The 20,537-nt window shown below is 39.2% G+C and overlaps 1 long non-coding RNA gene across 1 annotated transcript; it reads right to left on the bottom strand.

Annotated features, from left to right (window-relative positions):
- Positions 1–11,352: 11,352 nt before the first annotated feature.
- On the bottom strand, positions 11,353–19,784 carry LOC310908561. The gene is made up of 2 exons (XR_014589878.1): positions 19,671–19,784; positions 11,353–12,228 (listed from the first exon to the last, which is right to left on the bottom strand). It is a non-coding gene; the product is annotated as an uncharacterized lncRNA (long non-coding RNA).
- Positions 19,785–20,537: the final 753 nt, after the last annotated feature.

Genomic DNA, 20,537 nt, shown 5'->3' on the forward strand with positions numbered 1-20,537 from the left:
CACTTACTTTTATTATCTTGTTTTCTTACTTGACACTTGATCTAAATCCTACTAGAGCCACTGGAAATACACTGCTTAGATGTAAATATGCGTTTCATAACTGAAAATATTGGCTTGGAACATAGAAATCAATTCAGAGTCCGGAATGAGATCTGGTATATGTTTGAAACTGCCCTTGTAAAAGTGAAGATAATTTTCTATTACAGTCCTGTACAAAACTAGTAGGACACAATAAGAAAGGTGTAACACCTTGAAGGGTTAAAAGAAAATAAAGCTTTTAGAAATCAGATGATAAAAGCCTTAATTACAGTCAGAGCTATTGTGAGATGTAGCATGTCTCTGTGAGTGAATGAATAATATTTCTGTATTTTAAACAGCTTATTGTAAACATTACATTTCTCATGTTACAATTTTTATCAGGGCTTATAAATAGAGATTAAATCTAAATTAATTATACCTGAATAATTGCAATGGGAAAATCTTTTAAAATAGAGAAAGTATGCACTCTTAGACTACTTTGTGAATATTATGGTATATTAATTGAAGAGGGAAGCAAAGACTTTAATATATTTCCAGTACTTTAAAAACCCTTCTTCCTGCCATCTTTCATAAGTTCATTTTCATGTGAATTGAAGTAGGTTTGTTGTCATGAAAGTTTTGGGGTTTTATTAAAAGTGTCTACAAATTACCATTTTTCAATATAAAAAGAAAATTTTTCCTGCAGAGCTTATACATTAAAGTATCTAAGCACAGGAGACGAAAATAAAGAGGCTGAACACATGCAGAAGCACCACTCTGTTGCTTCTTCTTAAGTATTTTGAAATTCTATCAGCCTTAAATGCATATTCATCAGCCCCAGACAAGAGGATTCTGATTTCAAGCTGTTGACTGCCTACTACACGGATCCCTGTGCCTTCCTTTAAAACACTAATCGTGCAGGTCTTTGAGGCAAGCTGTTATCTGAGAGGGCTGATCTGTTCTCCACAAAGAGGCAGTGATTGTGTTTCAGGCTTAGGCGTGGAGTGAGCATCCTCAGCCTGGCTGCCCCTGGCCGGGAGGTGCAGGACATGGACTGCATGCCATTTCAGCCCCAGAGGTGCAGTATGGGGTGACTTGGAAAGGTCTCATGTCTGCCTCCCTTTTCAGACCCACAAGTCCGAGGAGCAATGCCTCCTCCTTCTCTCTTGGTGGCTGATGGCCTGAAAGCCATACTGATCCAACAGGATTAAAGTGAAGATCTGTCTTTTATAAAGCATTTGTCTAAGGCTGAAGGAATTACAGGCTTTGTGTGCATTAGTACATTAACAGGGCCAGGACTGAGCTCTGGTATGTGCTCACCATCTGCTAAAATGTTTGCACAGACTTTGGCCCAGTTCTGCCTTCACTCAGCTAAGTGCTTCCCAAACAGTCTCTGGACTTGAGGTGGTTACCACAGCCCAGAGACCATTCCCAAAGAGCCATGTCAATATATAAAATTGTATGCATAATTGTAATATTAGTACATTATTTTTACCATATATATGTAATAAAAATATATTTATATAATGCATAAACATGATTCCTGAATAGATAAAAATTACCATATAGCTATAAAAATCTATCAATGTGTTAATAATAATAATATCTAAAAATATGATAGTACATTAATATTGATCTCTATGTAATGCTAGTATAACTACTTTGTTTAGGGGTAATCAGAGGGTTTATGTATATACCTGCACTGTAGCATTTATCTCAGAACCAAGGAACAGTTCCCATTTCATTTTACCTCCCATTAGAGATGTGACCACAAAGATCAGCAACTGATCTGCACACAAAACAGTGGTTTCTAAATTGCTGTAGGTTATCTTTGTCTTCTGGAGACATCTGCCACAAACCATGTACTGAAGCTAGAGATAGCTGTGCTCAGTTTATGATAAAATCATCAACTCTGCTTTTATAATACCAGTGGCTAGCAGTGACTCTTGGGGTCACTGGGACACCTTCCTGCAGCCATGGGGGCTGTACTCACCTTATTATTTCTTTTCTATTGGGATGCTTTTTCATCTGGTTTATCCTTTTTTTATGTTATCATTATAATTTTTAAGAGTGCAATTAACAGGCAGCATTTCCATCTACAGACAAGAAACATGTGGCCTCGTCAGCAGCTTTGCTATGGTCAGAATTTGCAGCACTGCTAAGAATATCACATGGGGTTCCTTCTAGATCCATAATCCACAGGAAAAGTATGGCCAGAGACTGGTAAAACAATCTGTTTTGTCAGCTTTCCTAAAATGTGCTTTAATCACTTCCCTTTATCTGGTCTATGCAGCCCTTGTTGGCTAGGAGAAATGAGCTGGAACTAATTTACAAGCAATGAGTAATAGGCAATTTATCTAGTAGCTTACAACTGTTGCCTGGATACAAATCTCTTCAAATGTTTTTATATATAAAATGCTTCACAGCAATTTGTTTTGATGACAAATTGTCAAACAAGAAAGCCAGGGCACATGACATTACTACCTTTACCTCCTTTATGACGCAAAATACTGTTCCTGTGCTGCCACTGAATAGGTATAATAAGGAAAAGTAGCTCGTCAAGCACTGCTTGATGACAGAACTCTGTTTAGTTCTCATTTGCCTCTAGAGCATTAGAGACATGAGGGTACAAAGATCAGAATTTCATTTAATCAGATGACTAAAAAACAGTTGCTGCTATTTTTGCAAGGTAAAACATTGGAGAAAACTATTATAAAAAAATCACAACCACCCATTCAAATACACTGAGTTAATAAAAGGCATTCTCTCTCTCTCTCTCTTAAAAGTGGAACTGTTGAAATTGATTACAAGGATATTAAAAATCTGTGAGTAGGAACCAAAAAAATTGCAAACCAGATTACCATACACTCTGAAGAGGTGTTTTGAACCAGCTTTTTTTCCTTGTTCTAATATGTGTGTCTGCCAAAATCAATCTGCGTACAGATGTATGCAAATCAAATATTGGAATTCCCAAGGTGAATGCTAAGCTTCACCCACATGTCCAGCTGCTGAACTATGTCCCAGAAACACAAGACTCTGGTGGGAAACAAGGAAATCTCCTTTGCAGAGATTTGCTGCTCACTCTGATTACACCCACACTCTCTTTCTGGCAGAATGAGTAGTTTAATCAAACTCTAACATATAAAGTCTTAAACTATAACATCTATTCTTCTTTTTTTTGGCTTTAAAAATAAACAAAAAAGTGGAAAACAAAAGAAGTAGGAAAGCAACTCAGACATGAAGACAGCTGTAAATCTTCTGTTGAATTTTTCCCTATTGATTTACACCTTATATTTTTGAGCTTCATCCAAGAAAGGACATTGGAGTGTACTTTCAGAGTCTGGAACCCATGGGTGAGGAATTTACTTTTGGTAATTTGTAATATTGCCCAGCTTCCCTTTCCCTGGCAGCTTCCCAAGCAGAGCATAGGCAGGCTGGGCAGAACAAGCTGGTTCCCATGCTTCTTCACACTACTCTAGCTAAAGATAATTTATAGCAGTTTATCAAGAATTTTTTTTTACTTTAGAAGTTTCTAACAACCATGAGTTTCCCTATTAAAACCACTACTTAATATTTTTAAAAACTGAAAGTAAGAAAGCAGGGAAGCAAAGAAACTAATGCAGGACATAAAGTAAATTTTACCCACTGCTTCCTTCTGTTGCCTTTGGCTCTGGTCTGCTGCAATACAACTCCTCTAGGTCTAAAAGGTTCAGATAGTCACTATGAAATCACTTTTGCTATAACTATGCCCTCTCAGCTTCTCTCACCACCCCAGGGATAGGAATAGATATGAAGCTCTGGAACTTGAGGGGTTGGGGAAATGGTAGTGAAGGTCTGTCAGAGGTTCGCCCAAAGCAAGTCAGTTACCTCTACACATAACTACGGCTGTTCAGAAGGAAGAAGGACAATTGTTTAAAGTAAGGATCAGGGGGAAGGCTAACAAGAGAGACATCCTGATATCTGTTATAGACCACCCAAGCATGATGAAGATGCAGGTGAATTGTTCATAAGCTGTTGGCTGATATTTCACGAAACTGAAACTCAACACAACAGAGAGGAGGCAGCCCAGGAGTTTCCTGAAGTGTGTGGAAAATAACTTCTGACATATCTTGTAACTGAGCCCCACTAGACCTGCTGTTTATAAAAAGGAAAGGGATGGTGGGAGATGTGGTGGTCAGAGGCCTTCTTGGATATAGAAACCATGAAATGATTGAGTTTCAATTCTTGGTGAAGGAAAGGGGTCAACAAAACCTCTACCTTGGTCTTCCAGAGGGACGACTTCGGCCTGTTCAAGGCACTGCTTTAGAGACTCCCTTGGAAAACAGTCCTTAACAATGGAGGAGCCTAGGAAGGCTGGACATACTTTCAGAAGGAAATCTTAAAGGCTCAGGAGCAGGCCATCCCTACATGCTGACAGATGAGCCATTGGGGCAGAAGACCAGCCTGGCTGAACAGGGAATTTTTTACTGGAACTCAGTTTAAAAAAAGAGGGTTTATGACCTTTGGAAGAAGGGTCAGACAACTCAGGAAGAGTACAAGGATGTAGTTAGATTACATAGAAAGAAAATTAGAAATGCAAAAGCTCAGCTAGGACTAATCTGGCCAATGCTGTGAAAGAGAATAAAAAGTGGATTTATAAATACGTTAACAACAAAAGGAGAGCTAAGGAAAATCTCCATCTTTTATTGGACATGAAGGGGAACATTATCACAAAAGGTAAAGAAAATGTCTTCTTTGCCTCTGTCTTTAACAGAAAGAATTAGTATCTTCAGAGCAACTAGCCACTTGAAATGTTAGACAGGGAGCAGAATAGGCCCCCTGCAATTCAGGAGGAAGCAGTTACCAACCTGCTCTGCCACCTAGACACTCACAAGTCCATGGGATCAGATAGGATTCACCCAAGGGTATTGCTGAGTGAGCTGATGAAACAGCTCACCAAACCACTGTCCATCATTTATCATCAGTCCTTGTGGATGGGGGAGGTCTCAGATGGTGGGATGTCTCCCTTCTTGCAAAATGCAGTCAGTTTTGCATGACTGATGAAAGTGCTGTTACTTGGCACAAAATATTCAGGACCTTGTGAGAAAGATTTTCTTTGGAATATAAATCCTTGAAAGATTCAAGTATATGTCCATCACAACCCCCTCTATCTCCAGAAATGCAACCAACAGTGTATTTCCCCTCACACATGTGAGAGAAGCAGCAAAAAGCAGTTTTCTGTGGCAGTGTTTTTTTTTGAAGTTGAGCCTGTAGAATCGATTTTGTCTGCTTACTTTACCTTCTGTTTTGCCAAATAAATCTGCTTTTTCAATCACTTGGGTGGTAACTGCTACTGTTTAATTACTGAGCAAAAAGTAACTTTCTTATTTTAGCTTGAAGTTAAGGAAGTGTCTACTTTCAAGAATGGTAGATCAAAGGCAGCACCTGCTTAGCACACTTCAGAGCATCAAAGAAAGTGTTCCTTGAAACTACAACCTTTGGCCAAATCTCTTTTAGGTAAGATATGGTTTCCACAGCTCAAAATGAAGACTCACCTTAAAGCTGAAAAATACTTATCCATACTTCTAAACATGAGAACACAGGACATTTCATTAAAAGAATATATTATGGCCAAAGTAAACTATTAAAAAACCCTCAAAGATCATTTAATGTTGTATAAACCAATGACTAAAATTTAAAGATGAGATATTTAGATGCAGAGCAAAAGACTTTCTTTCAAGTGGCGAAAACTGCTGTGAGAGATCAGATAGAAAACTAAAGGGAATAATAAAGAAAAAACCCATTGCTTTTATTTTTTATGTTGTTCCAATTTTATAAAACCCTTTAAAGTGCAATATTTAAAGTAAAGTATGAAAAAAATAAGTATAAGAGAGTATAAGAGTATAAGAGAGACACAAACTGCAGCAGAGAAATGCTGAGAGTTGAAAGGCAGATGGCTCAGAGGATCTGTTGCTTGTGCACTGTGTGACCTGGAGCTACACTGCTTTGTGGGACCACATCCTGCAGCTGATGGATTCATGGAGAGACCCCTCAGGCATGAGGGAGCAGGGACATTTGCTGCTGAAAGATGCTGAAGGTTGTACTGGGATGATGAAGCCATTCAGGATTGCGGAAGGGTCTGGAGCGAATCTGCGGCGCTGCCACTTGCCTCAATGCCCAGCATAGATGGCTGTGGTGGGAGGTGGATGGTCAAATAATGCCTAGTGGTGCAAATTTTCTGGCTGGTTTTGTGGACTGAGGTTGGAAGGTAAAATAAGGCAGTGTTCCCAATTCTATGAGAATAATTTCATTTTCTTTACCTCTGTAATTGTCTTCAAGACTATTGCCAGTTTTTGCTAAAGCAGCTTTTAGGGGCTACATTCTTCCTCAACAATGACTCATTTATGGTCTATATTAGCCCTGTTTTACATTTGGAAAAAAATCATAAGCTTTTGTTCTCAGGAAATTGAAAATTATCATAGAAAATATTTTTATTGGCTAGTAGTCTTTGATATCTTCCAATCTCATGATAGACTGTATCATCAAAAGTAAGTGAAAACACAACTTGGAATTTACAAGTGACTGTAGGAAACATCAAATGATACTTCAGTTCACCAAGTTTGCTTCCTGGAAGTAAAATATACATGGAAAATTGACAAGAGTGTGTTAGCACTGTGCACACAACACTTTTTTCCCATATTCTAAAGCATACAAGCTCAGGACAATTTTTTTTATTCTTGTAAAAAATAAAGCTGTGTTTTATGGCTCCTTAACAAAGCATCTTCAGAATCATTGCTGTCTCACACACACATATAAAGCAAGTGACTTTTTTCTCATTAAAAAGCATGGATGAGATGACAAATACCCCAAGTTTTGTCCTAGAAATATTCTTATAAAGTTTGCATGCATTGTCATGAACAGTCCTATTAAAGTAATCCTTAAATGTATTAAACAATGCATTATTAATAATTATTAACTTCAATGTATGCAAAGGTCTTTAAGGTTCCCTACATTTGAATAATAATTTGGAAGTTACTACAATAATTACCATAAATCAATGTCAGAACACCAGCAGCTCAGGCTAAAGGTCCACTTAGCCTGGCATTTTTTCTCAACAAGGGTCAAAAGCGCAAGACCATGGCAAACATAGATGACACTTCCCACCTTTCTGGATGTATTTTGCTTACTTAGTGAGTCCAAGCAATAGAAGATGCCCTTTCCACCTCATCATCTGACTCCTCCTGAGCCAAATTGACTACTTGTACCCACAGTGTCCTCTGGCAAAGTCTCATGGAACTCCCTGTTCTGCAGAAGTTCTACCTCAATGCATGAAGCACTACATTTGATTAGTTCAAATGTTTGTAAGTTATGGAGAGGAATGCCTGCTCTACAGAAGATTTAATGGAAAAATGCCACTGAGTCTTTTCTTCCGTAGTATGTGTTTTGTTGTTACTGATGTCTGGTGGTGGGACACCCATATGATAGAAACCTATCATACACTGCAGAGTTTTCAGCCTATTCAATATGAATCTCCATTGCCAGTGTAAAATCTGAGCATCCCCTACTTTTCAAAATAACAAACAAATGGTCCAGGTTAAACTCACGAGCTTGACCCATGTGGAAAAAACCCATATGGCACGTTACACCACCTGGAGTACACCACCTCTCCATGAGTGGTCCTCTCCCTTCCATGTTCATATGGATCCCTCTCTGGCTTCTGCTGGGCATATTCTGCTGCCAGAAAATGCTGAGGCTTTTCAGGGATGGGGAAAACCTGAGTGCTGGAATTAATACAACATCTAATAAAATACTATAAACCACCATTTTTTAATGTGGGCAGCACTTTACATCTACAACCTCTCATTTCAGAAAGTTTTTTTTCTTTGGTCAGGTGATTCAGATTCAAGAGGAAGTACTCAGCAGCCCGTGGAGCTGTACTGGGAAATTACAAAGCAGTCACCAGACAGCTTGGCACACACATGTTCTTCTGAAGGTGGCAGCTGCTGTAGTCTGATTAGCAGCCATGAAATGGGTTGGTTGTAAGCCAGATCGATAAATAAAGTAACTTTTTCGATAACAAATCTGCCTTTAGATGTTAGAATGAAAATATATTCAATAAACTCTTGTTTATATTTTAGTCTTTCATGTCTGTTAGACTAAAACAAGGGTAAGAACCCATAATGCAGAAAAATGCTACCTGAATGTAGTGGGTTTTTTTTAAGAACAATGAGACAAACAAATAAATTAGTTAAAACTGTAGAATGAGATCAGAATGATTTTGGTTCAAATAGTCAAAAGTGATCTTTTTTTTCCCCTCAGTTCTAAAAAATATTGCTTGTTTTGAGCAGTGTCCAAAATTGTTTTGATTTCCTTTCTGGCTAAGCTGGGTTTCTGAACAGCATGTTTGATTCTCGAATCAGAATTAGCATGTTTCTAGATGCAGTGGTTTTATAGGACTCTCTAGGTTGCCTATAGGAGCTGCAAAAGCTGAGCATGCTAAAGAATGGCTCCTCTAATCTTTGGCACACTAAGGATTTTATGAAAGGATAACACTGACTTCGAAGATAAGCAAGTTGCTGCAGAAATTAAATCCCATTCAGTATGACGACAGCTGGGGAAACCAAGTAAGAAGATTAGTTGAAAATGTAGTAGTCATAAGTCTTAGCAAGTCAGCAACTCCTAATTGATCCAGGAAAGCATTTTGAGATGGTGCAGAGAATTACAGGGCATTCCCTAGGTACCCTTCCTCATGGTATAAACTTTATTTAATTTAAATGGCAATGGCAAAGAAGAAAGGAAAACACTAGAAAATAAATAAAATTTTGTAGAAGGGGCCAAGATATCTGCAAGGCACTTTGTTCTCAGTGAAAATTCAACCAAAAGATAGCATATAATTAGTACCCACTGAAACACCATCTCCCCAGGGCCTGCAAATTGTCAAAAGCTAAACCGTAGGCACATCAACCTGGTACAGATCCCTTAGCCTGCTGGAGGTTGTAAGCCGCTCTCCGCTCCTTATGCTTGATATTGCCATGCTGTGTTGATGAGCTTGGCAGCTGCTCACTTGGATATCATGGTGTGCTGCTGGTAGTGATGTCTGATGGGAGCTGCTCAAGCAGAAAGGCTCTTTGTGTGGAACACAGTGTCTGTCTGCAGCCTACCAGACTGTGTAAGGGCAGCTCAGGCTGTCAAATGAGACAGTTTGCATATTGTAATAGCCATGCTGCTAAAAGCAGAGGTTTCTTTTAGAATCAAGTGTTCAAAGTTATTAATAGTTGTGAGTGTGTGACCCACCCAATGAAATAGCTGGAATGGCACATGGGAAATAAGAGGATTTATCAATGACAAGATGTTTCTTTATCATTTAAGTTCTCTGTTATGTTTCAGTCATTCCTGGGCAAACAGTGTGCCAATTAGTTCAACTTCCCTGGGGAAAGGGTCTGACACTTTTTTCTTCCCTGAGAACATGTTTTCACACTTTTAATCAGAATATGCAGAGACTGCCTCAAATCACAAGAGTATGTCAAAAGCCATAATAAACCCCATAAATTGGTACTTGTAGGTTGGCCTTCTTGTTTTATATTTCTTGGTGTTTTTACCTGTAAAGAAAACAAACTAAAACCTGTATAGAAATATATATACATATATACAGATATAAATGATTGGTGACAATTTTGCTGATTGACTTCTGAGACAGATTTCAGAAACTGGCCAACAAAACAAAGTTTAGAGGCAACTGGCAGCCCTGGGGGATGCTGTCGGAAGTAGGAATGACCCTGTTTATTCCAAAGAATATAAAACTATATCCAGGCCCCTTTTTACTCTCCCATTTATATTTCTCATTAGGATCAGCAACACAATCTGAAAACAAAGCAGGGCTTAGTGTGGAAGGATTATGCTGTTCCACTGCCACTGATTCAAATGGATGTTCCTGGATTTCCCTTAATCATGCTGGGATGTCTCCAATGCCATTGTAACTTCAAAGCCTGAAAGAGGCTCTGCTGCCCCCTTGTTTTCCAGCCTTTCACCTACTATTTCTTGCTAAATATGGCAATGGGAAGGATGATAAGGGAATTGCAAAAATATTATTAAGTATCTATGTATTAGCAAAAAATAAACTGTTATCACCAAAGTATTTGCTGTAATTCTGAGAAGCTGTGTCAAAGAATAGAGAACATTTTATCTTTTCATTTTCCCCTAACTGGAGAAGGTATACTACAGTGCATTGTCTCCATTAATTCTGATGTTTTGCATCATGATGATTCACTTCCCATTCAGCAGAAGCAGAGCTCTGTATGCAGTCTTAAAATCAAAATGGCATTTTTTTTGCAGCCTCGGAGTACAGCTGGGACATGGATGGGAATCATTGTCATTCTTGTTCCATCTTTTTGTTCCCTTGATGACAAAGTTTCACCAGTAGCAAAACCAAAGGAAAAACTCCTACTCCTATTCCTACTCCTACTCCGAAAGTAGTTTAAAAGGCTTCCGCCATAAAATAATATCTGCCTGGTCTGTAGATTCTTGTGTGAACACAAGTACATTTTTGACCCAATACTATATTCAGAAATTATAACTGGGAACACTTCCCTCTTGTTTCAGGTAGTGTTTTTTGGTAGAAAAGAGAGTGTTTCAGGGTGGTGCTGTGGGCCATGCCAGTACCAGGACCCTTGTTCTCCCCCTGCTCCTGGCAGGGTGTTGCCCAGCCTGGAGAATCCATTACATCAGGGCTTAGTGCTGGGAGGGGAAGGCCTGCTGTGAGACGGAACCACAGTAAGTGACCTCCAGAGCCCTGCTAGAATCCACATCTCTGGGATTTTGTGCTTTTGTAATTTGTGTGTAGCTACTTAACTGGGTCTAGAGCTTGGAACATGTAGAGTCTTTTCTCAGCTTTCCCAAGGCCATTCACGTCCCTGTCTGGTTCTAGACCATACAATAGGGGTGGTGAAATCATCTTTTCTTACTTTTTAGTGCATTCTTCTATTAGGTTCAGAGCTGGGTGTGTTTGCAGGCTCCATCACCCCTGAGCCACATTTCCTTCATAATAGTAGTAATGGAAATTTAGTCAGCGGGCAGTCATATTATAATTGTGATAGGCTGTGGGAGATGGAATGTGGGTCAAAGTTTGACATTTTGTGTTAGTTTGGCCCTCACTCTCTCTCAAACCCTTTAAAAGTATTTTTATAGCATGTTTCATAGTCCCTTCAGGATCATGAGTTCATTCCTCTTCTTTTATATTTTTCATATTAGATTTATGCTTTGGCTCAAATCTCAAACCAATGTTTTCAATTACAAAGCTTTCATCAGTTTTAAGAGCATTGTTTCCCTTTTCATCAAATATTAAAACAGAAACATAAATGGAGTTAAATAATCGGAATATTTATTACTAATGATTACATTTAGAAGAACAGTATTGACCACTTAGGAGGTCTGATTAAAAACAAAGTCCAATGCCAAGGGTATGTTGCATGGGTGACTTGGAGAAGCTGCTCTAAAAGTAAGCAGTTGGCAATAAAGGAATAATGCAGCTTGCATATGGCACAAGGCATGTGGGTCATCTTTGCCAGGATTCCTCTTCTTATAGAGCTGCACTTTGCTTATGGTATTTGTGATAGGTTACTAGTTTCATGTTTCCAATGACTCAAATGTTTTCACTCTGGAAGAGAAGGTTTGCATTTCTTCCTTTGAGAGATACCGTACAGTGACTTTTTTTCAACATCAGATGTGACACTAGACTTGACAGAGGGCAAATATTTATCCTTCATTGGGGTCACTCCCTTGTTGCAAAGCCCTTTGCAACAAGAAGGGATCACAGCTGGCTGAGAGGCAGCTCTGGGGCATCCTGACTTCACTGTGGATTTCATTTTGTTTAGGCTCTGATATATTTGGAGGAGAAGGAGGAGTAGCATTTCTCAGAGGAAGCATTGAGTGTGTTGACACCAGTTCTTTTGTTGTTTCAGGTCTGCATACATTTCATGAGTATACTGCTTGAGTGCTTTGTTATTACACCATGTCAGGTGACAAAGGAATCAGTTCTCTCTTTTCGCATTTGTAGCATCTTCCCAGACCTGAGACTGTATATATTCTGTCACCTCCTCTTAGCAGCTGCTGCTGTCCCTTTGAGGGGTGGTTGTGAGGAAGAGGTGTGCCTGGGGTGGCTGTTGTGGCTCCAGGCCATTGGCACACAGTCAGCCTTGGCACACCACTTCCTTTCTCTGGCCAAGCATCTTGGATCTGCAGAGAATAAAAAAGATTAGTGGCATGATTTGTAAAGGCAGCCTGTGTATAACACCTACATACCTTTAAAATGCAGCCTTTAGTCTTTAGCTTCTTCTTAAGGAATATAAATACTTGAGGAAAGTGCAGCAATATGAAAAGCTCTATGTTTGGAATTACCTACATCTTGCCCCAAGAAAGGGGGCTGGGGAAATTGCAGTGGAAATTTGTAATCTTTGTTTTTTATAAAGAACATGTTAGAGGGACATGCATTAGTGATGAGTGTCTTACATCTGGCTAGGTCTCTGGTGAGTCTTCACTTTGTGGGATCTAACACAGGGCTGCCTCCCTGGCTCAGGGAAATGCTTTCATAACAGAAATGGACTTCTGCTGTAAAGGACAGGAAATGGTCTGTGTGGAGAACAAAGAATATCAAGCTTGATTTAAATTTTTAAAATTCATGACTCTACTTTTGTTTATGGCTTTACTCATATCCCTTGAAAATCATAAACCTTTTGGGAAGAAAATCAAAATGAATAGTGACTTAATGCTTTTAATGTCCCTGCAACTCTGAAACGTTATTTGCTTCTCTATTTTCTCTGGAGAACTGAAGAATCATGGCTGTTGTGCAGGTGTCAGTATTCAGTCAAAATTGTTCATTGCCAGTTACAGCTTTTCAGGATGATAGCTTGTTTCTGTTTCAAAATGCATCAATTTGCTCATTAGAAAGCACTAAAGGCTATTTCCCAGAAGGTTATTGATCCTGTCAAATGTAAAATACTGATGTCAAATACTGCAGTTTTAGAGAATGTCCTGAATGAAAAAGCAGGACATATTATTCTGTCGTATAGCATTTCATTACTGCTTCATGTTCTATTGTTAAAAACTTGTTGTATAAACACTAAAATGCATTTTTACAATACATGTTGAGAACCAAGAATGTGTTGGTTTTCATGCTTAGAGGGAGAAAATTATAGTGTGTCTGGGACTTGTTTTGGCAACATTATTAAAATACATTTTTGATTTTTAAAGCAAGCACAGTATCTTGAGAGTTTTTGAGGTGTACATGTGTATGATAGAGTATAAGTGATCTGCCTCCGTATCAGTTACCATCACTTCAGCATTGTGTTCATATCAATGCATGACACTCACAGCTTCACTTCACCTCCAATTAAACTTATATTAAAAGCTCATGCTTTTAATTGTTCTTAAGCATATTTATTTAAAACCCAAAGCAAGACTTTCATTTCTAGCTAAAACATCATTTAAGAAACTTACAATATTTCCTTAACTGTCAGATTATTTTTCCCTGTGGTAAGTACAAAATTTAAAAAACCTGCAGGTGTTTAGAACAGGTAGTTATCACAGTGACTCCCAAAAGCTTTCCATCTTTTATGTCTCTTATGCTGGGGATTAAATCAATGATTTCCACTATTATATGCAGCAGTTGATGGCAAATTTTAAAAATCTGTATTTATCAAAGAAACAGATCAAAAGTTGGAAAAGATCCATAGCTGTGTTTTAGTATTGTATTCTTTGCCTTTTTTCTTCCATTTCCACATACTATCTGCTATCAACAATGAGGGAGCTAGAGCTGCAGACCCCCACAGTGACAGATTATTATAAACAAAATCCTTTGAGACATAATGGAGAGTTAATTTTGAATAAAGTAGGTTAAAAAACTATCCTACTCATTGAAAAGGCAACATCTAACATAATTACGTTAGCTGGTGGGAGATAATTGACCTTACCAGCCAGGGTGCTGTAAAAGGAAGCTGAGGATTTCAGTGCAATAAGCCATGGGCATATCTACACCCCAGAAATTTAACATGTGAGCTTGTGGTCAGACAAAGAGATGCAGGCTGTAAGCAATGCCTGTTAGAAGCAGCAGGCTCCTGGCAGCCTGATGAGGGATTTTGAAATAGGATGTTGTGTTCTTAAAGTCCTGAAATGAGACCAGTGTAAAAAATGAACAAAACAAAGAAAAGGTAAACAAATAATGTCTGCAATTCTTCAGTATACACCAAACTCCATTGATAAAGCTATAAATTCATTTCAGATGTTAAATACAGAATAAAATTTATTGAAATCTCACAAAATGGATATTTGAAGAAGCAAATTTATGGTTTTAATGTGAAAGATGTAAAATACAATTTCATTTGGATTTACGACTGTGACACCATCATGGTGATTTATTTGTTTAAAAGCTGTGGAATTAGTAATCTCAAATGAAAGTGTAGCTGAGCTCATGTTTCTGTAGCAAGTCTTGGATAAGTGTCAGTGTCTAATATATTTTTAAGTAAAAATCTAATTGGGATTTTTTATTGCTTCTAATTAATGTTCATAAATGAAACGTAGTTTTGTGTTCCTTATCTGTATTTCTTTTTCCTTGCAAGATTTACTACCCCAGTAAGTCTCAGAGTCTCAGATTATTGGTTCCTCTTTCACTACAGTAAGGGGGAGGAAATAAAAGGATGTAAGCCAGCATCATCCCAGGTTTTGCTTCTTTGTAAAGTCCCTGTTGGAGGTCTGAGCTGTGATTCAGTCAAAGCAGATGTCCTCTGAGCCAGCCAAACCTTGAATATCTGCTTTCCTCACAGTGGGAAAACGGAGTGCTTCTGTACCAGGTAGGAAGTTGAGCTTGTTGGAAGAGAGTCCCCCCACTTCTTAAGGGACTACACATATAACTGAACCTCAGAGGGGGGCTGCAGCTCTGCTAGTGAGGTGTGGATGCCTTTCTACAGATGTTGGTTGGGGCTCTGGCTTGAAAAGAGAGTCTACTGTTGTACTCAACCTTATCTGGCGGCAGCAGAACATCCACCATTTCCTTCAAACAGCCTGTCAGTCTGCTGGAGGCAGCCCTGGGGAGGTTAATTCAGCGCTGTGAGAATATTCATAGTCTGTCAGTGGGCACTGAGGCAATATGGGGCTGTCACTCCATGCTATGGCTTAACCCCAGCCAGCAGCTATGTACCATGAAGCTGCTCACTCACTCCCTCAGCTCCCTGCAGGATGGGAGAGATAACTGGGAAAAAAGAAAGGGTAAAACCTGTGGGTTGAGATAAGAACAGTTTAATATTTGAAATAAAATATAATGTAAAATTAATACTAATTGTATTAAAAATGGACATTAAAAAAACCCAGAGACAGAAATAAACCCCTGGAAAAGCAAGTGATGTGCAATCCAACTGATCAGCACTCACTGACTGATGCCCAGCCCATCACTGAGCACTGATCTGCAGCTCTGGGACAGCTTCCCCCAGTTTATAAACTGGACATGATGCTCTGTGGTGTGGCATATCCCTTTGCCCAGTTTGGGCCAGCTGCCCCAGCCATGCCCCCTCCCAGCTTCTTGTGCAGTTTCCCCCGGCAGAGCATGGGAACCCGGAAACTCCTTGACTCGGGGTAAGCACTGCTTCACAACAATTAAAACATCACTGAGTTTTCAACATTATTCTCATAATGAATCCAAAAACCCACAGCACTATAGCAGCTATTGAGAGGAAAATTAACTCTAGTCCAGCTAAAAAAAAAAAAAAAAAAAAAAAAAAAGACACTCTGTAACTACCTTCCAGCTAGAGCCAGCTTTACATGGTACAGGATTTCTCACCACATAAAACATTGAATAAAGAAATTTGATGTAAGATTAATAACAGCTGCTGCTAAGTATAGGATCTAAAGGGCTTTATATATTTTGCTTGCTGTGAAACTATCCCTCTCATGTCTTTATTATCTCAAATCAGTAGCTATTCTTGTCATTGTGAGCTCCTAAAGCCTCATGGCTTCATCATCTGCTGACTTGGAATGAAGGTCAGACTCCTGGTATTTGTGATCTATAATGTGCTTACCCAAGCAGACATGGCTGAAAACATCTCGTGGTGTTTGCTGCCACTCCAGAGAGGAGCTATAGCAGCAACAAATTTGTTTTCAGGCCTGAGGGGCTGTCAGAGGTCAAACGTGTCTGACTGCAACCAGTTTGTACTATTCATGGAGGAGCACACAGCTCTTACAGCTGATGTGCACGTTGTGAGTATGTTTTGCAGCACCAAGACTTCTGCCTTTGATGTACTTGGACTAAGGCAGGCACCTAGTGACTGAATTTTCCTACTTTCCTACAAATTTCTTACAGAGATATAGGTGTCTTTCAAAATCTTAAGGCAAAAAAAAAAAAAACCCAAACAAAACAAAACAAAAAAACCCAACATTGTATCTATACAAATGAAATATCTGAGCAAAATCCCTTCTAGAATTTTCAAAGATCTTCATCTTGTCACTGGCTTTACAGGAAACTGGAGGCACAGTTTTGGAGGTTTGTTGTGCCCAACTCCTTCATGTTAGACTTCAGTCGTTCTAACCAGTCCCTGTCTGAGAACTAAAAGTGATTTACATTTGGAAACAGCTGAGATCTGTATTAGGGAACATAGGTATTTATAATATATTAGGTATTTATAATATATATACATTATATAAATCTGAAATATCTGTCTAGATCATCCCCTGGCTATATTCAGGAGATGAACAGACATTAACTTAGTTAATTTCTTCTTCATATCAAATATAATTTAATTGTGGTGCACTTCATGGTGGGTACAAAGAGAGCCAGGTGAGATGATTTCTTTCAGGAGGCTGTGGTGCAGGGGCTGACCACCACTTGCTGAGGACTCAGAGAAATTGCAACTCGTGGCACCACCAGCCTTAAAGATCATTTACACCTCTGAAGCCAGAGGTTGCCTTGATACATATCCCTTTACTCTCTGGTTTTGCAGTGCCACTGCTGCTGCCCCATTCCTTTAATTCAGAAAATCCCGTGTTCTTCTATATGCCAAATACTACAATGCCCAAATATCTGTTAACATTTTGAAAGTAACACTGAAAAAAGGAAGAAGAAACTTGCTTGAATGTGTACAACCAACACTCCCCTATTATGATCATCTCAAATTGTATATTCTCAGCAAAATTGAGAGGGTATTATGCCACACATAAGCTGTTGTGCACGTATCTTCCCAGTCTCAGAAGCATGACTGCAGTACTTGAGCAGCAAACCAGACACCCCTGATGGAGGGTGTGATTAAACACTCACACTATTATCCTGATTAATATGCAAATAAGCAATGCTAAACTGTTTACGGGATTCAAACAGTAATCACTGACCCACTTCAACAAATGAGGAATGCAGTCATGCTCCACGTAAGGACAGTGAATACATTTCTTTTCACCATTCATCTGAGCAGAAGGCTCTTGAATTTAATGTTTTATGTTCAGAATATAAATGAGTTTCATCTTGTCTGAAGCTTTATTTATCTAAGATTGAAGAGAATGTCACACTGTTTTGTTCATACACTGCCCTTCTCTATTAAAGATACGTTTGAAATTTAAAGATACATCTGAAATAAGAGGGGGGAAAACCACAAACCCCCATAGTTAATCTTTTGCATGTTTAATCAACAGCAGAATAAAAATAAAATGCGTGTTCAGTTTCGCTTCTACCGCGTGATACGGTAGCACCACCTGCTGTTTAAAGGGAGCACTGCTGCTTTAGTTATATGCAATATATACTATTTCTATATAGAGATGCCCATACCTTCCGTAAGAATCTCTACGGTTTAACCTTTTTGAATGGCTATGAAAAAGTCTTCTAGACTGATTTTGTGCTCTCAAAAATGTCAGTCCTTTACAGGAAAGGCAGGTATTTAAACAGTGATACACTTCTTGCAATGTACCCCATAATATTTATCAATGCCGAGAGATATGTTTACTGGAAAGCATCTGTTTAGATGCTTTACTCTTACTGTTTTCTTTGTGGAAAATATTTTGGCTGAAACTCATATCTTGGCAGCAGTAAATGGTCTGGTAAATTAGAAATCCATCACACTGGTTCCAGTAAAGGAGACAATAGAACAGTGATTTTTTGGTAAGTGGGAATAAAATTCTAAAGCATTTACAGAGATCCACTTGAGGTTGCAGAAATTTAAATCAGCTCATGTTAGTAAGTTAAATATTTGTCTCATAAATGAACAAAGAATAATATTTTTTTTGTCCAAATCTAAGCTCATTTTTAAGTAATGAGCACATAATTTTCCCTTTCTCTGTTTCTTTCTCCTCTTGCCTTGGTGCTGGCAATTCATGACTTCCAGTGCATTGTAGGAGAAGGGAATGGTGACCTTGCCCCTGATAAGTAACAGCTGTGTTAATTACTCAATACAACCTCGCCCCTTACTGAGTCACAGCTCTATCCAATAAAGATAAGTGCGATAGAATGGAGTGGGTTGGCTGGTGAGGGGGACTGGGGCCACCATCGTGGAGGTGGGAACTTTTAGTGTCATGAAGGAGAGGATCCTTGCTGTGAGGTGAGTCTGGATCTGCAGCCAGAGCCTGTTGTTAGAACCTGCAGTCACAGTCTAGCTGGATAAAAGCCTGCATTCAGAGTCTGCAAACTAATACATACAGTCATGGTTTAGCAGGAAATAACCAGCAGTCAGAGGCTGCAAGGGAAACCTACAGTAGGAGCTTGCTCCAGCCAGAGTCAGTGAATAGTTGGAGTCAGGATGGCTGAGCTATAAAGAGGAATAAACCAGGACCCTTTTCATGTTGTGATGAACAAAAATCTGTGTCTTGGCTCATTTCTACCCTTTAACAAGAGGGCTGCTGCAATATAGATTACTTGGTTTTCTCTGCAGCTTTGAGTTGTTCCTAGCACTGGGAATGCAACGAAGCGGACAGTACCTGCAACTGGTGCTGCATTGGTGTAGAGATGCCCCAGAGAGAAGCACTTTGGCCAGCACTTTAGCCAATGCTAAAGCCCACTCCTTCCTGCCATTTCCCTGAACATCTCACGTGGCCCCAGTGTGCAGGTGCTGTTTCTGCTCCAGCCTTACAATACAGCAAGAGGCTTCCTTCTCATAGCATCTATGGAAAGGAACCAAGTCATTCACCTATGTCTTATGCCTTTAATCAAGGTTAGATGTGGAATTTGTCTGGTTCTACCTGAGTGGTGAAAAAATTCATTCTGCTGCTCACAGTGTCTCCTGGGTTGCCCAGAAAGAAGATGGGTCTTTTGTGGTGCCTATTTCTGTGCAGCTGCAATCTCCCACAAAAGCAGGCTCTGGATCTCATTGCCCTTCCATCATTATGATTACGACTTTAAAGCCCTAAAGATTTAAGAAGTCTAAGAGCAAAGGAATTTCAGCACTTTTTCAGTGGGTTTAGAAATAACACATTCTGCCAAGCAGCCTCTTACTAGTGCCACTGACATAATTAAGTAATTATGGCTGTAGGAGTCCATGGAGGGCAGACAACCCTGCCAGTGTGAGCCTTGGCCTGGTGATGTGATGGGGTCCCTGGATGTTACACCATCTCTTTGTGACAGGGAAAGGCTGGGCTAGGCTGTCCTAGTGCTTTGCTGAGGCAGCACTGGATACAGGCTGAAGTGCAGGACGTGAATTTGCATATATGACACTAACCTGCAGTTCAGGGGCATTATCCAGGGAGAGGAGGCATCGAGTCGTGCATAAGGCAAACAGGAACAAAGTGTGTGTCATGGTTAAACCTCAGTCAGAAACTAAGCAAGCCTCATGCTGCCACTTGCATACTCTTCCTGGTGGGATGGGGAAACAATCAGAAGAGTAAAAGTGAGGGAATTTGTGGGTTGACTATGAATACAGTTTAAAAGGGAAAGCAAAAGCTATACATGCAAGCAAAGCAAAAAACAGAATTCATTTACCACTTCTCATAGGCAGGCAGAGTTTAAGTGGAATAATTACAGGCAAGTGGTTTAAATGGAATAATTACAAATGCACTGTGGTAAAAAGAGAGAAAAAAAGATCAAAGACATTGAATGAGAGATCTAGGCAGACTTCTAAGGAATGGCTGTGATGAATGCAAGAGTGCAGTCAATATTTGCACCACTGATACAAGAAAGCATGAAAGAGAAACTCTGGACAGTTATTAGTCTGAGAGGAATAAAAAAATCCCCTGTAGCTGTCCCTGCATTCAGAATGAGAGATAAATTTCACAGAATTAGAGTGATAAATTCAGAAGATGGAAAATCATGGGCAGTGGGCACCAGTCTATTCCAGATGGAATGCCACTGCTTGGAGGTAAATTTAATAAAACTGGTGGAATTTAAATAAAGACCCAGGAGAAAGCAAATGCCAAATTCCTACAGTAACCAGTGGAAAAGAAATAGGGCTGAACAATTCAAGAGGTGACTTAAAAAACCAGAGGATATCTGTTAAATATGTATGAAGTAATTAGTTAGATCAATGGAAGTGGAAAGTCAAAAAACTAAAAAAAAATCTTGATGCAAATCAGAAGTTATTGAAAAGATA

Source organism: Zosterops lateralis, assembly GCF_965231275.1.
Source record: "Zosterops lateralis genome assembly, chromosome: 4".
NCBI classification, from domain to species: Eukaryota; Metazoa; Chordata; class Aves; order Passeriformes; family Zosteropidae; genus Zosterops; species Zosterops lateralis.